Below are 18,167 nucleotides of genomic sequence, written 5' to 3'. Positions count from 1 at the left end.
GCTTTCTCTCACCAACACACGAACCTCGACTCTTGCTAGGGCTGGACCCTGGCATTGATTTCCTTTTCTTTTCTTATTCCTGTGGCAAGAGTCTCAAGGACTATATTGAAAAAGAATGGAGATAGTGGGTATACTTGTCTTATTCCTGATTTTAGAGGAAATTCTTGCAGTTTTTCCTCATTCAATATGATGTTGGCTTTGGGTTTATTGTATATAGCCTTAATGATTTTGAAATACATTCCTTCTATCCCAATTTTTTGCAGTGTTTTTAACATAAATGGGTGTTGGATTTTGTCAAATGCTTTTTCAGCATCTATTGATATGATCATGTGGATTTTATTCTCAGTTCTATTTATGTGGTGAATAATGTGTATTGATTTTCATATGTTGAACCAGCCTTGCTTTTCTGGAATGAAAACAACTTGGTCATGATGTATAATTCTCTTGATAAGGTTTTAAATGGATATAGCTAATATTTTGTTTAGAATTTTGGAAATTAAAACAAGAACTAACAAGTGGGATGGCATCAAACTCAAAATTTTTTTCTCATCAAAGAAAACCACCAAGAACCTAAAGAGGAAGCCTACAAAATGGGAGAAGATCTTTACCAGCCACCACTCTGATAGAGAGCTAATATCCAAAATATACAAAGAGCTCAAAAGACTCTACACTAGCAAAACAAACAACCCAATCAAGAAATGGGCAACTGAACTGAATAAACACTTCACAAAAGAAGAGATACAAATGGCAAATCGATACATGAAAAGATGTTCTACATCATTAGCCATCAGGGAGAAGCAAATCAAAACTATGCTGAGGTTAAATCTTACCTCAATAAGAGTGGCAAACATAAAGAAATCAAATAACAAATGCTGGCGAGGATGTGGGGAAATAGGAACTCTTGTACAGTGTTGGTTAGAGTGCAAAATTGTTCAGCCACTATGGAGTTCAGTGTGGAGATTCCTTAGAAAACTGGGAATAGATCCACCATATTATCCAGCTCTACCATTCCTGGGTTTCTTTCCAAAAGGCTTGAAATCAGAGAACTACAGTAACATATGTATAACCTATGTTCATAGCAGTACAATTCGTAATAGCCAAAAGATGGAATAAATCTAGGTCTCCATCAACCGATGAATGCAAAATTATGGGAAATAGATACAATGGAATTCTATTCAGCTATATAGAAGAACAAAATCATGCCATTCATAAGAAGATGGAAAGATCTGGAGAACATTATGTTAAGTGAGATCAGCCAAGCACAGAAAGAGAAGGGACATGTATTTTCTCTAATATGCCCAAACTAGGGAGCATTGGGGATAACAGAGGGACTCTAGATAATGAAGGGAAAACCTTGGCAAAGCTAGAATGAAAAGATAGGAGAGGAAGAAGGCTGAGGTTGATTAATGGAGGAGCTACATTTGAATATGTATAAAAGTATGAATATAGCGTGGTCAACCTGGACACTCATTGTTGGAAGGGAGGATAGAGGAACGGGGGAGAGGGCACCAAGCACAGTCTAAATGTATACCATTTTCAATATGTTCTACATATAAATAAAATTAAAAACATACTGAATATAAAATTTTAAAAAAGATGATCTACCTTATATAGAGGTTCATCTGCCCTCACCACATCCTCATCTGAGTGTTAAAAAACAATCATGATCTGCTTCATTTGTGCACTACACCCCAATGAGATAAACTATTTGCATATCTTCTATGAAATAATGTTCATTATTACATGGATAACTACACATTAACTCCATTGGAAGCACTAGCAATTACATAGTATGTTATGTTAGTGTACCTGTGTTATCTTCTGTTTGCCATATCATTAATTCAAATGACCTCCATAAATCCATCTCCAACTATCATTTTCTTACTGCGGACATCTCCATAACACTTTAGAGAATGTTATAAAAACAATAAAACTACAGATTTTAAATGTAAAAAGAAAAAAAGAAAAAAAATAGGGATGCCTTTGAAGAAACAGCACGTGCTGGGGAGTGAGCTGAGCTCGGCTGTTGCCTTTCTGGTATTCCATGGCTCATATAAATCTTGTGTTTTGCTCCCAGACCCTGCACTCCTCTGGGCTTGCTTTGCACGGCTGTCCTGAGAGTGAATACAAGGGGGTCTTAGGATCTGCAGTCAGCCATTGGCCAGGGATGAGTAAACCGAAATCTGAAATGTGCGGCACATGTTTTTGCTCTGTGGAGAAGGTGACATCTTATCCAAGTGCCTGAGGCCCCCAGAGAATAGTATCTAAGAAGAGAAGAAATCACAGGTGCTGGTTATCAGTCTTGGGGTGCTTTCTGCTGATTGGGCTGGAACCCCTGGAGGGCTGCCTGGGAGGGTGACAAACATCTCAGAGGGGAAGTTGGCAATCATTCTGCAGAGGGGCAGAAGTTCAGGGGCATCGTGGCCTTGAGGTTTGAGCCTGTTTAGGCATGGGCACCTGTGTGCAGGTGTACATTTATGCATACACATGCATTGATTCACACAGGCATCTCCAGCACTGCTGGGATTCAAAGAAGAAGATGTAGACAGTTCCTTAGAAATTGTGACTAACAGCCTATCTGGAAGTGACCTGTCCCAGGTTTCTCTGTGAATCAGAGTGTGAAGCAAAATTTTGCATTACGACTCTGAGAAGGGATGAAGAGTAATGAGGGACCGTGAGCCTCACAAGTTAGATCTTAAAACCTAACTCTGCCCCAATCCTTGAGTGGCACTGGGGAACTTGCTGGCCTCTCTAAATCTCATTTCTCACATACATGACACTGTGTAACTCAAATCACTTGCTGTGGTCTTCCAGGCCTGTCATGAGGCTATGTTACTGGACCCCTTCAGGCCTGAGCCCCTTGTCCCCATTTTCTGTGAATATGGGTGGCTATGGCTCTTCAAAAATTAAGAGGGTCACCTGCCTCATGGCCATCCTCCACTCTGTGGGAGCAGCCAGATATGACTTGTCAATGAGGTACAGCTCTCTGGCCTGAATAAAATTTTATTTGTGTATATATATCATCTTTTCTTAACCCATTCATCTGTTGATGGACACCCAAGCTGGTTTCATAATTTGGCTATTGTGAATTGTGCTGCTAAAAATGTGGATATGTGTGCATGACTATAATATTCTGACTTCAGTTCTTTTGGAGAGATACTGAGGAGTGCTATAGCTGGATCATATGGTGGTTCCATTCCCAGTCTTCAAAGAAACCGTCATGCTGAAATCCATAGCAATTGTACTGATTTGCAATTCCAACAGTGTATAGAGTTCCTATTTCCCCACATCCTCTCCAACATGGTCTTGATGATTGCTCAGTGTAGTTTTGATTTGCATTTCTCTGATTGCTAATAATGTCAAGCATCTTTCCATATACTTATTGGCTATTTGTATTTCTTCCTTTGAGAAGTGCCTATTCAGCTCAGTGGCCCATTTTTTTTATTGCGTTATTTGTTCTTTTAGTGTTAAACTTTTTAAATTCTTTGTGTATTCTAGACTTTAAAGAAGTAATATCTATAATACTCTTTGCCAGGAGTAGTTGACAAAGATTTTCTCCCATTCTGTAGACTCTCTATTCAGACTCTGATACTTTCCTTTGCTGTATAGAAGCTTTCTAATTTAATGCCATACATTTATTGATTCTCATTTTTATTTTCTGAGCTTTAAGGGTCTTATTGATGAAGTCTCCATCTGAGCCCATAAGTTGGAGAGCTGGTCCTATGCCTTTTGGTAATTGTAAAATCTCTGATCTAATTTCCATATCATTGATTCTTCTTGAGTTGACTTGTGCCAAGTGAAATACTGGGGTCTAATTTCATTCTTTTACATATGGATAACCATTTTCCCAGTACCCTTTGCTGAAGGGCTATCTTTTCTCAATAAGTTGCTTAGGGTCTTGATAAGTTGCTAAGGCTGGCCTCAAACTTGTGATCCTCCTGAACACCAACCAAATACCGGGATTATAGGCATTGACCACCACACCTGGCTTGTTTTGTTTTGCTTATAATCTTTAAGAGGGAAAAATAGCACTTAACCTCCAGGAAATTAATTATCAAAAGAAACAAATGTAAAATTATACAGGAGTAACAAGTGCTAAAGACTTTTTATTCATTCACTCATTTATTCATTCATCCACTCTCTATGCATCCCTCATGCATCCCTTATGCCAGTTCTGGGTCTGAAAGAGTCAGCAGGTAAAATCCCATTACTGGTGCTGGACAGACTTGGACAGGAACATGACTCCATCTCTCACTGGCTAGAAAATGGTGGGCAGCACAATTAACTTTCATCAGTCTCACTTCTTCTTTGGAACAAAACCCTTCCTTTGAGCAAGCTATGCTTTAATTTCTTTACATGTATTAACTTATTAATTCTTTTCAATAGTCTTCAAGGTTGGTATATATTGTCATCCTTTGATTACAAATGAGGAATGAGGCTCAGGGAAGTTAAACGGTTGGCCATATCTCATGTCTAGTGGATACTGAAGTTGGACTTTGATCCCCTGAAGGTTCATGGCATTGTACCACCATTTCTCATCCTATAGGTACCATGAAAAATCAATAGATATAAAGCACATGCAAACATATAGCTTGTACATGGCTGACATTCTGCACTACATGGTGGTGGCTACATGGACAGGTTCTGGGGCTGGATTACCTGGTTTCTCCTCCAGTGCCATTGCTAAGATGTACAAGATCACAGTGGGCACTGTTGCACGTGCCTGTAATCCCAGTACTTGAGAAGCTGAGACAGGAGGATCACAGATTCCAGGGCAGCCTACAGCAGTGTAGCAAGCCTCTGAGCAATGGAGCACGACCCTGTTTCAAAACAAACAAACAATAAATAAAAAGTGCTAGGTATGTCACTCAGAGGCAGAATATACCTGGGATCAATCCTAGGTACCTCAAAAATGTATGCCATCTCAGGCAAAACTTCTACTTTCTTCATTGGTACAAGAAGAATAAGAAAATCTATAACCTGAGATGACTAATGAAACTAATTCAGGGAAATCTTCGCAACAAGACCTTCAAGATCTTAAATTCATTTTGCACAACTGGTTTGTGTTTCGAAAACCTCTGGCCACATCTACCTGTGTCATATGACACCTACACAAATTACACATTTTTTTTTTTACAGAGCATGATATTTTAGTCTCCATGGTCACCCATCAGTCCATGATGTATTGTTCAGCATAGAGAGTGAGTCCAAGTGATCACCCTAAGTAGGTAGATATGAATATTGGGATATTCACAAAGCAACTTGGAATGCATTTGATCTGGCTACCTTTTTCTGGCACAAGATGGTCATGGGACCTGTGCACTGACCAGGTCCTTCCAGATAAGTCTTCTCACTTCACAGGCTCTGGTGGAACAGAAGAGTATGGGGCAGGTCGTTGTGAGAGGCAGGGGCTGGTTAGAGAGGCCTGGGATCTCACACCCGTTAATAACTCTTTCAGGTTTGACAGTGACTGCATTTGTAATTCATATCTGCATCTACTCAATCATCCACGGTTGGGAGCATCCATTTCTGTTTATTTCCTTCATCTAGGCAAAGCTGCACATTTAATTACCCCTTTCTTTTTTCATTTCTCTGAAAGCAGAGAACCTTTGGTCATGTGGGCTTGGGGTATACTCCATCCTTTGCCTCGGGGAGAAGTTGGGCTGTGCATCCTAAAACTCTCCCTCCCTCGCCCATCATTTCCATTTTCCGTAATTCCTTTTAACTCTACCTCCCGACATCTCTAGCACCCCTCCCTTCATGCATGCCCACCGGGAGCCCCCTGACGTCCATCTTCCACAGCAGTCCTCCTTGCCTGTCTTCCTTGCCCTTGGCTTGGACTCCAGTAATCAATCTTTCATTCTGTAGCCGGAGCAATCTTTCGAAATATGACAGTCTCAGCCGGGTGTGGTGGTGCGTGCCTGTAATACCAGTACTTGGGAGGCTGAGACAGGAGGGTCACAGGGGCAAGGTCAGCCTCAATAACATAGTGATGCCCTGTTCCAAAATAAAAATTCAAAAAAGACTGGGAGTGCAGGTTGGAGGTAGAATGCCTCTAGGCTCAATCCCCACTAGATAACTAGATAAATAAAAATGAATGAAGATGACCATTTCCCTTCCCTGCTTCTTCCTACTATGAGTCAGTCCTTGGAAAGAAACTACTGAGCAGAGGGACTGAGCCTGTGCCTTTGCAAGCTGGCTGTCGAGTTTGTGTTTGTTGTTGTTATGACCATTTCCGTCACTGGGTCAATGGAGACCTTTGCGTGTGGACCCAGTTCAAGCTTACCTCATGATATGAGATACAGAGCAGGCTGCCTGGGGAGTTACCACATGAGCTGAGCCATCAGCGAGGGAGGAGGAATTAAGCAATCTGTGTGGAGTGCACCAGGCAGGGAACACATACCTCTGTCCACAGTACCTGCACGGACATCACTCCAGAGATGGTCACTTGCTTGTGAGCGTCTGTCCCCTGCACTGTCTCCACTGCTCTCTGAGGCCAGAGGTCTCCTCTTATTCTGCATCCCCTGCCCTTAGTGGACACCCAGGAAGCATTGTTGTAAGTTAAGGGCTAAATAGGTAAATGGATAATTTCTTCTTCATCACCGCATCCTTAAATTGGGAACTCTTTTCCCTCCTCCTCGACGGGCCCAATTCTGCCTTCCTTGCTCTGACCTCCTTCCTGCAGTCCTGGACTCAGGTCCAGCTCCTTTGAGTGGGATGCACAGAATTCAGTGGGAGTGTTTGCAGGTGGAAATCTGCAGATGCCATTATTTGAGAAATAAATGCTGGGTATCCCTGTCTGTCTGTCAAACTATCTTCCAAGGGAATGCATAGAATATTCTAAGAAGAAGTAGCAGATGTGTGTGTGTGTGTGTGTGTGTGTGTGTGTGCGCGCGCATGTGTGTGATCTGATATTCATAATATAATAGAGATCATATTGCAATTTTTGGATTAAGACTGTCAATTCTAACCTCCTACATGGTCAACTATTGCTATATGATCACCTGACTTCTTATCTGCATTGTAAAATGGGCATTAATTTCCCCTTGGAGAGGTTGTCGTGAAGGTTGGAGATCTACACTTGAAGAACCTGGTATCCGAGGTTTACATTAATTGTGCTTATGAGCTTACCTGCTGCCATGCTTAAGGGTCTGTCCATGCTATAAAGGCACTAGTGTGTTTGGGTTTTCATCCATTGACTGGACTTATCCAGGGGGCTATTAAACCAAGACTAGGCCAGGCCAGAGCTAAAGACGGTCGAGCCAGCAATTTCCCTGAGATGCTGCAAAGACCACCCTGACTTCTAAGCAGGCCTGGGGAAAGGCTGGCAGAGGCAGCCTTGTGCAAAGCCAGTCTGGGTGGTAGAGTCCGCTGTACTTTCTGGGCCCTGTGTCTAGAACTATCTGGTCCATTACTGACTCTTCTGAATCTGAGTCCCTGGAGGAGACCTTCAAGGAACTTGGGCAGCCCCACCCTGTCTTCCACTTCTTGTTAGACCCTGACCAGTATCCCAGGGGAAGATAAAAATCAGAGAACATACTGCTCATTGTAAGTCCATGAAGTCCCAACATGGGAACACAGGACCAATGCATGCTGTAACATTTAATTACCACAATGTTCCTTTAAGACACTGGCCCTCAACCAGGGATGAGGTTTGTCCTCTGGAAGATCTTTTTTAATACCCAGAAATATTTTTATTGGCAAAATCTACACAATAACCTAGATAGATGCAGGAAAAGCATTTGGCAAAATGCTCAACTCTCTCTTCCTTCCTTTTTTCCTTCCTTTCTTTCATTATTTTCAATATACTTTTATTAGTGCATTGTAGTTCCTTTCTTTATCTTAAAAATAAAATTAAATAAAAAACTCATCTAGGTGGAGTGGGTGGATATGCCTGTAATCCCAATATTTGGGAGGCTGAATCAGAAGGATTGCAGGTTCAAGGTCAGTTTCAGCAATTTAGCAAGACCCTGTTTCATATTAAAAGGTAAAAATAAATAAATGAGTGAATAAATAAATGAGTGAATAAATAAATAAATAAATAAATAAATAAATAAATGGGTTTGGGATGTGCCTCAGAGGTAGAATGAGGTTGGTTCCTACTCCCAATACCAAAAAACAAAATAAAACACAACAAAAACAAGGAGCAACAAAAACCTCAAAGACCAAAAAGTTAAAAAAAATCCTAAAAATAGCAATTTTTCAACCTGGATTAAGGCCATATATGAAACCCACAACTAATACCCTAGCTAAAAACTGGAGAAAAACTGGAGGGTTCTCCTTAAAATCAAGAAAAATACAAGGAAGTTTGCTTTTATCCCCTCTATTCAACATTGAGTGGAGTTTCCAGCAAGAAAGTTATGAAAAAAAGAAGAAAGGAAAGAAAGAACAAATAAAGGAAGAAAGAAGATAAAGAAGGAATAAAAAAGGAATGAAGGAAGAAGAGAAGGAAGGAAGGAGGAAATAAAAAGGAAGGGCTATCTAGATTATACTAGATCACAAACAGAGATATAAAACCCTCTCTGGTTGTAGATCAGATGATCACATATATAAAATCCTCAGGCTTCTAGGATGTCATTAAGAAAGACTAAAGATGTATATCACCATTATATATAACTCTAATGCTCCAATAAAATTTTTGGAAAAGAAAGGTTAAAGATGAATTGAGAGTGGAGTGCATATTTGCCCATCACATACCTTACAAACACTTATATGTAGACTCTAGAAAGAGCTTGGGCAAGGCAATTCAGGTGGCCAAGACACATGAAAGATGCCCGAAATGATTCTTCATTAGAAAAATGTAAAGAAATGTAATGAGATACTGCTTCACATCCACTAAAGTCATAATAAGAAATAGATATAACAGCAGAAGCTTTTGAGCATGGAACCCTCCTACCCTTTCTGTGGATTAGCTACAGTGTAAACCAGACAGCAAGTCCTCAAAAGGTTAAATGTAGAGTGACCATATGACCCAGCAGTTCCATTTCTAGGTACATTGCCAAGAGAAATGAAACTAATATCCACACAAAGACTTTCTTATAAATTATTTTAGAAGCATTACTCATAATAGTCAAAAAGTACAAAAAATGTGTGTTATCTGATGAATGGATAGATTAAAAATCGGTATATCTTTACAGTGGAACGTTATTTGTCCACTTAAAAGAATGGAATACTGATAGGTGGGGCAACATCAAGGGTGCCTTAAAACATCGTGCAAAATGAATTAAACCAGTTATAATCGTTATTCAATTTTTAATAATTGAAGGAAATGAACAGAAAGTCAATTAGTGTTAATTTAGGGCTGGCAGGGTGGTGAGGATAAGCTGAGGTTAGACAAATGGCAATTAAAGAATGTTTAATTTCTTTTAGGAGAAATGAAAATGCTCTAATGTTGATTATGATGATGGTCCACAACTCAAAAACTATTCTGAACCACTGAATTGCTTCAAATGGATGACATGTGTGGTATCAGATACACACCTCATTAGGACTGTTCAGAACTACAAGCCAGGTCTCTAGGTCCTCCAGTGTATGGTTTGTCCTGGAAGTGGGTGGCCCCTGGAAGCTGGCTTCCCCTGAGACCAGCACTGAGGTCATCATCTGGGGATTGTTCAGATAAAGGCCATGTGTTGAGACCCCGTGCAGCAGCATTACCTCTGGGGACCCATCATCGGGCATCCTGTCTCAGTGTAGACCAGAACTGCCTGATGACTTACTAACAGTGCAGTGTGTCTTGAGGTTGAACTTTGGTATATACCCCTGAGCATGCAGCATGGCATCCTGAAGAGAGCACGGGAGATACCCCAAATCAGCTTTGAATTCTGGTTCAGCTATAGAGATGCTGTGAGCCACTGGGAAGCCACCCTACCTCTGTGGATTCTACAGAGAATTCAGCAGAAAACAGATGTGAAGTATCACGTTGAGAGTCTGGTCCTTAGTGAGTGTTCTTCAGGTGTCTGTTCCTTCCCTTTCCCAAGTGTTAGAGATCCTACTGCTGTGATGCACAAGGAGATCATGTGTACAGTGAGTCACACTCGATGATTCTTTTATGATGACAGTAATTATGCAAAAACAACGCTCTCTTATAGATAGGACTGCCCTGTTTTCAAGATTCGCACATCTCTCATTCAGTAATGCTTTTGCCCTTTGCAAGGAGCCTGCGAAGAACAGGCAAGAGGCAGGCGGGGCAGAGGCCTTGGTAGGGCTTTCTGGACAAAGATGGGCTGGGCCTGAGCTGTCCAAGGCCATCATGCAGGCTGGTCATCGCCCAGACCTGACTCTTCGTCCTCACTTGTATTTCTTGGCCACATGCTGGGTCCAGGCTGCTTCCTTATTTTTGTTGGCACATACTTCCTGGCTTTGAACACACTGTTCTGATAAGCCCAATTAATGCTCAGAGTCCTTGGGAGGTCAAGGGACCTGGGGACCAACTGCCATCTGTGAAAGTGATGATAGCCAGCTGCTGCAGGGGGCTGGAGCCAAAGGGAACAGAGCAAGTCAAATGGAAATCCAGGAGCCCAGCTTCTTCCCCTGCAGCTGGGCCCAAGAAGCAGAGGAGATGCCGGAGGCCCTGCTGGGACCCGCTGCATCTTCTTCAGTCTTCAGATCCTCATTTTCAGGGACATCCTCAGCCAGCACTGAGCACCTACTGCATGCACCCCAGCTCTGCCCTGGGAGGACTTGAGGATGGGTAGGCAGAGGCCTGATGGTAAGAAGAGATGGGATACCCTCCACCTCTGATGTCCCCAACAAGAGGAATATGTTATGACAAAATTGTATAACATATCATAGAGTAAGTTCCCGTATGTACTAGATACTGATTGGGTGTTTTGTATATAAGATTTTAAATCAAGGTAATTTTACTTTTTCTGAAAATGAGGAAGCTGAGGCTCTGAGAGATGAGTGATTTGCTATCTAGTCACATGGTGGAGTGAAGCTGGAGCCCACATCTCATTTTGATCTTTATTCTTTTCACTGACCATGGGGATGGGCCAGGTCATTGGTCTGCAGTGACAATTCTGAGTTATCCTTGGAGTTGGCAGACATCTGAGGGTCAGATTTGCTGACCCAGAACTCTCAGGAGCTCTTGTGTTCTCCTTCTATCCCTATTCCCACTCAGGAAACTTGGAGGTGGGCCTGGTAGGTCAGACACTGAGTCATACAACAAAGCCCTTATTCCTTTGACATTGAGGTACTTGGTTTCTACCTTTCTTCAGACCCTGTGCTAGACCCGAGACATGCAATTATAAATAAGATGTGGTCCTCATTCACTCCCGGAGGAGTGCTCTACCTAATAAAGCCTGTTAATCAGCTTTGTGTCACTACAACAGAATGCTTGAGGTAATTAGCTTATAAAGATAAAAAAGGTTGTTTTAGTTCACAGTTTGGGAATTTCTAGTCCATGGGCTCATTGCATCTTATGAGAATGCTGAATGTCAATGAAGGGGAGCCTGTGTCAGCTGCTCATCTCTTTACCAGGAAGCAAATGGGAAGGAGGAAGAGGCCAGGGTACCACAAAATGCTTCAGGGACAAATCCCCAGTGATCTAAGGACATCCCACTAGACCCCATCTCTTAATGGTTCCACCACCTCCCAATAGCACCATCCAATGACTATGCCTTAATGCACAGGGTTTGGGGGGATACTTATCTAATCCACAGCAGAGAGCCCAAACTGATCAAAGCAGCAGCAGGTGCAGAGCTGTTCCTGGTAGAAGAATGTATAAGGAAGGTTTCCCAAGGGAAGAGAACTTAAGATGAGCCTAAAATTATGGCTCTTACCAAGCAGAAAGAGGTAAAGTTTGAAGATCAGTGGAGTTGTTCTTCTAAATATTGCTGGCTCTCTGCTCTCTGGACCAGGGAAGTATTACTTTCCCATGCCCCCTCATTGGCTTTGGTAAATAAAATAGGAGCTGAGTCACAAGTTTATGACACAGTATCTGATTTTCCATGTTCTCTTTCTTTCGCTGTGGTGGTCAATGGAACAAATACTAAGTTGAATTTCTTACCCACTTAAGTCATTAAGTGACTAAAACAGGCAGACCTGTTCCCCATCTCAGCTTCCAGTGACAACTTTGGTCATGGAGAATGAGACTGAAGGAATGTTTGTTTATGCAGCATACCTCAGCTCACCCTAACTAATTCATAAAGGCATTATCAAGGGCAGAGGAAAGTATAAAAAGATGCCTGGAGGTGAGAAGTCACGTCTTGTATCTGCGAAGCCCTTAAATTTTAGTATGGCTGTTAAAGAAGTATGGCACTGGAAAGCAGATAGCGGGGAAGGGCCAGTGGTTCATTCATGCTTCATCTTTCATGTACAGCAATGGGGAGCCTTCAGAGTTGCATTTTAGAAAAGTCTCTAAGTAGAACAGGAGACTAGAACTGATGCAGGGAGATGCACAGGAGCCTGTTTCAACAGTACAGGTCAAAAGAGAATGAAGTTTGGTCCATGGGATGGAGGTAGAAGAGAAGGGATGCACATCAACTGTTAGTGAGACTTTAGCAGGTGAACTCTGTGAGGCCTGCTAAGCACCTGCAGGGGACTGAGGGAGAAGAGAGACAGCAGCTCCCCTCCAAAGCCTGCCCTCTTTGCTCTCACTTAGCTAGCTTTTCTTTGATAAATGCTTTTGTACCTACCCTTGCGTTCGATCCTTAAAATTGCCCTCTAACTTACATGGGGGTAAATATTATTTCTGCTTTACAAATGAAGAAACTGAGACTCAGAAGAGGTGAAAGAAAATCTTGTGTTAAAATCAAAGGAGGCTAGAGGGAAAATAGGAAAAAGAGGACTCTAGATAATTGCAGAGTGGCTTTAAATATCCATGGAAGGGGATGGGGAGGGGAAACAGAAGGACTGAAAAAACAGTTCAATGAAGCTGTGTCTGTGTATGGAGGTGTCACTGCCAGCTTCGCCTTTATGTATGGGGAGGGGTGGGGAGCTGACCTGAGGGACATCTCACCAAGACTTCTGTGAGTGTTTGTTTGCATGATTCTAAACCTCACCATTGTAGAATTACATGCATCAAAAGTATAAAAAGAATTTCTACGTGTTGGAACTCAAGTCTCCTAGAGGTAACCCATTCTCCTAATTCCGCAGTGCCCCAACCTCAGTGGCTCAGACATTTCAGGGATAGAAGTAGCTTTCAGGGAGGGGTGGTTTCAGGAAGGCCAGAGAAGCTTGATGCTTTTCTGCTGTGGTTATCCAGCTCATTTATGTAAGCGTGTTCAGGCATATGTTATACACATAAAAAAACAATACACTCCAAGGAAGCCTCATATTCCAGAGTCTAGATTTATAAGACTCAAATGAGTAATTTTTATTCCACTGTTAAAGGCTTTTTTTTCTTCTTACTTTATCAAAATATTCCTCATAGAGTTTCCTAAAAGAGCAATCTTGGTTTCCTGTGCTGCTTTTAAAATACAATTTATCACGTACATTTTATTAGCACTCCCCAGGTTCATAATGCAGACCAGGTTCATAACGGATTGTGCCAGCCTGAGACAGCATTGGCTTACCATATCTAGGTGTCTTTTTGGATGTTTTGAACAGATACACAGTGAATAGAGTCAGTTGTATATTTTGAAGTAGCCTAATTTACCTCAATCAAACACAGGTTAAAGATCTGTGAAGAACACTGTGAGCACAGAGGATTTAGGATGGCAGGAGACCTGGTCTTTGCAGTTGTCCTTGACATTGGACAACCTGAGACCTGGACAGCATTTCCCTCCTCTGAGATTCACTTTCCTATAGCATGGGTAAATGGATCAGTCAGTGCTTGACATGCCTGTTCAGGGAATCCTCGACTTACAATGGTCCCAATAAAGCCATTGTAGGTGGAAAATACACTTAATACATCTGACCTACCAAAGAGCTCAGCCCGGCCTGCATAGCATATGTTCAGAATACTCACACTAAGCTACAATTAGGCAAAGACATCCAAATCAAAGCCTGTTTTGTAATAAAATGTGGAACATCTCATGTAATTTATATACCCTACCAAATGTGAGGAACAGGACGAGTATATATGTACTCTTTTGCACCATCAAAAAGTCAAAAAATCTTAATTGGAACTACTATAAGTTGGATGCATTCTGTATTTATTTCTCTAATTATTTTTATTTGCCTGTTTGCTTGTTTGTTTGTTTGTTTGTTGAGGTACTGGGGATGGAACCCAGAGCCATTCTACCTCTGAGCTATACCCCCAGGCCAATTTTTTCTTCTTTATTTTGAAACAGGGTCTCACTGAGTTGCAAAGGCCTCACTAAATAACTGAGGCTGTCCGCAATCCATGATCCTCCTGTCTCAGCCTCTTAAATGCTGGGATTATAAGCATGCACCACCATGCCCAGCATCTTATTGTTTAATTTTTAATTTTTTTTTTTTAGCTGCTGAAGCCTTCTCCAAAGCATTTTATGCAGAAATACAAAGCAAAAAATTTAAAAAAAGCAAGATTCTCTGGCCTTCGCTTCTACCTCCTGGCTGCCACTTCCCTCTCTTGGAAGCCCTGTAGGAGTGAGGCTGCAGGGTAAACTGGATCTCCTAGGACTAGATGTGACATCACCCTGGAACCTTCTAGATAGCTACACCTAGGAAGTTCTAAATCTTTAACCTAGTAACTTTAAGAACTCAGGCAGGAAGTTTTCAGGCTGTACTTGATAATGAAAAAAAAGCACATATTTTCAGAATACGTGTGTGTGTGTGTGTGTGTGTGTGTGTGTGTGTGTGTAGTGTTTGTGTGTGTGTGTGTGTGTGTGAGAGAGAGAGAGAGAGAGAGAGAGAGAGAGAGAGAGAGAGAGAGAGAGAATACTGACATTTTCTGAGGACTAAATACCTGCTGGAACAACTTGAAGCACTTTCTCAGCCAGTACCTCATTTAATTCTTACAACACAGTGGAGGAGGCTTTTTACCCCCTGCCCCGCCCCCTCCATGCACAGATAAAAAAATGCAGTCCCAGAGAGATGAAGTACTTGTTTAAAGTCAAAAGACTAGTAAGTGACGGATGAAAACTGGCAAGTTTATTCATGTGGACGACAGACCTGATCTGAAAACCCAATAGCATCTTTCAACAAGTTGGACACTCAATTCCACGCTCATTGTGTATCTAGTTGGGCAGGGTGACCTACCTGTTAATGTTAGTTTAATTAATGTAATGCTAATTGAAACATTACCTCTCCTAATACCTGCCTGCTGGTGCTCATCCTAGCGTGGACAGGACCTATCACTTGCTGACTTCTGATCAACAGAATATGGCGTGGGACCCCCATTAAGGCTGAATGCTCTGAATGCTGCAACAGTGGTGTGTTCTGGAGGTGACCATCCCTGGTAAGTCTACAGGTGAGACTTCAGCCCTGACCCACATTCTTACTGCATCTCTGCCTGGGCTCCTGATTCTCAGAACTCTAGCTAATAAATGTGTGCATTTCTTTTCTTTTTAAGCCAATAAGTTTGAAGTTATATTGTTGCATGGTAATGGATAACAAGTACATGAAGCATTTTTGTTTTCATGGTATTATCATAATGCAATTATTATTTACATTATCCTCTTAAATGCTCTTATGGATACCAATTAGAGTTACGAAACATTAAGCATGAACTAGAGACAACAGAACCCTAGACTTTTGAAAGGCTATTGCTGGATCACCTAAATCCAGGTCCAGCAGCCCCAGTGCCTTCCTCTCCCTCCCCTTCCAGCTCCTGCGCAAATGCAGCCTGGTTATGAAACATCACCATACCTCCATGTCCCACTGAAAATGCTCTGGCCAGAGCAGAAGGCATGCTTGCAGACAGGGTGCTTTCTTTTTAGTGCTAATTCTTCCCTCTTCTGTAGGCTGCATGACCGACTTCTTTGAAGTAGTGTGCTTCATATGCTTAGCTGATGTGGTTTTCTGGGCTCTAGCAAGAGTCATTTGGGTCCTGGTCACAAGTATCCTCTATTTTCTTAGGCACATAGATGGGTGCAAGATTGAGCATATGACCCAGACAGGCCAATAGAATTCATCTCTGGGACTTTTGCTGCACCTGCGAAAGGGTGACTGCTCTCTCTCTCTCTCTCTCTCTGCAAGAAACTCTCTCTTCCACGAGGTCACTGTTAGTGCAGGACTTGCCATGCATCATAATGTGCAGAGATGCAGCTGGCAGTGAGGAAGATAGAGCAAAGCAGAGTTGAGGAGACAAGAGAGGCTAGATCCTGTTGACCAATCCATGGGGCCTGAAGAGAAACCTCGTCCCAGAGATTTCTTATAGTATCCTCATAGCAACCCTAAAGCATAGATGCATTAGTCAGGTTTTGTTGTAAAAACAAAAAAATCCCCTGAAGTTACTGATTTACAACAGTAGACCCCCAAACCTCAGCCTGCCTTGGAATCAAAACACAGATGCTAGGCCCCCTCCCCAGAGACCTGGTTCAGTTGTTTGAGAAAAGGACTGATTTTCTCTAACAAACTTCTAAGTGATGTCAATGCTATTGATTCATGGACCACGTGTTGAAAAACACTGCTTTATAACACTAGACATTTATTTCTTATTCACATCTTAAGGGGCAGGCTGTGGAGCACTGCTCTTGGCTGTGGATGGAGTCTAAGTCTGCTCTACCTGTTTCACACCCCAGAATCCAGGCTAATGGAACAGTGGCTACTCAGACATGATCTTCTAGTCATGGATCTTCTAGGACAGGATCACAAGAAGCCATGCCAGGTGTACATCTTATTCCATCACAAACAGAAGTAATAAGTCTAATATTGGCATCAACTTTTTATACAGAGGCATCAATGGGATAGAGAGATATACTTTTTCTATAGAGTCAGTGAAAGGAAAAAACTAAATGTGCATGTATAACTAGATATTATTATTCTCATTAGACAGATGAGAAAATGGCTATTAGAGTAGCTGGCTTGCCTAGTATCACACAAATACTAGCTGGCCTTCCTCGTATCACACAAACAACTGAACTTTCTGAACTGGCAAGGTGAGACCAAGGAGGGAAGATGAGCAGGACTGAGTGCTGATGCTGACAACTGCCTCCTTGGGAGATTCCTTTGTCCAGGTGAGAAGGAAGCACAGCAGCTCTGGCTGTAGACCCACTTGGAGTCAAGTCTTGACTGTCCTCCAGTGTGTGATCTGGGGCAGACGCTCACCTCTTGAGCTCTGGTTTCCTCTTTTGGAGGAACAAGGGTGGTGATTGCTAGCTCATAGCACTGGAGTACGAGTTAGGTGAGGTGTGAATCAGAAATGCCCTTGAGAGTAAAAACATTGGGAATTTTAAGAGAATGAAGCAGATGGTGAGACCAGTCAATGTAGGACCCCAGCACCCCAGCCACCCCGGCATTTGGGACTTTCTGCTCCAGCACTCCCTGTTGCACAATCAACAAACGGGTGCTGGGACTTTCCATGCAGAGAGTTTCCCACCAATGCTCCCAGAACTAGCTCCCCACCAACCTTTGTTAGGAAACAAAAGTAACAATTCAGAGACTTTCCACTCACCAGAGTAACAGGAACTTGGTTACCTCAAACTGTCACTAGAGCTAAAAAATGATATCTCTGGCCAAACCGCCCAATCCTGAGAAAGGTCAGAAATAAGAACCAATGATAGTAAAACACCTAATGTTAACCACGCCTCTGTAGTTAGAGTGTATAAAAGCTGTACGCATCTGTTGCTAGGGGTCGATTCCTCAACTTGAGAGGCGACCCCAGCGCTGGATGAAATAAACCTCTTGCAAATTGCATCGACTTCTGCCTGTGCGTGATTTCTGGGAGGAGTGCGTGCTTCCCGGGGACCGTCTGGTCCAACATCAAAAGCAGATGGTTTTTGTTAAGGATATGACAGCACTGGCCACTCTTTTCTGTCTTCACAAACCTGAGAAAACCTATTTGTTTAGAAGACCAATACAGATGATCTTTCATAGAAGGAATTTCATCCCCTTCTTCTCTCTCTTTTGGACTGGATGAAAAAGTTGTCCTCTCTGAGTGGGTCTCAGACAATCTCTGAAGACTAGGGAGCCCAGGATGCCTAACTGCATGTTCTCAATTGTTGCCCTGCCTATATTCCTGCTGGATCAGGTCAGGGGCTGGACACTTGTATATACTCAGTAAACACTGTGACTTGCACTCTTACCCGGACTTACCACCTCAGGTTTCTCCCTGGGAATAGAGGCTTGGGTATCTCCCAACT

The sequence above is a fragment of the Muscardinus avellanarius genome (assembly GCF_963383645.1).
Source record: "Muscardinus avellanarius genome assembly, chromosome: 4".
Taxonomy (NCBI): domain Eukaryota; kingdom Metazoa; phylum Chordata; class Mammalia; order Rodentia; family Gliridae; genus Muscardinus; species Muscardinus avellanarius.
Note: the sequence above shows the minus strand (reverse complement) of the source record.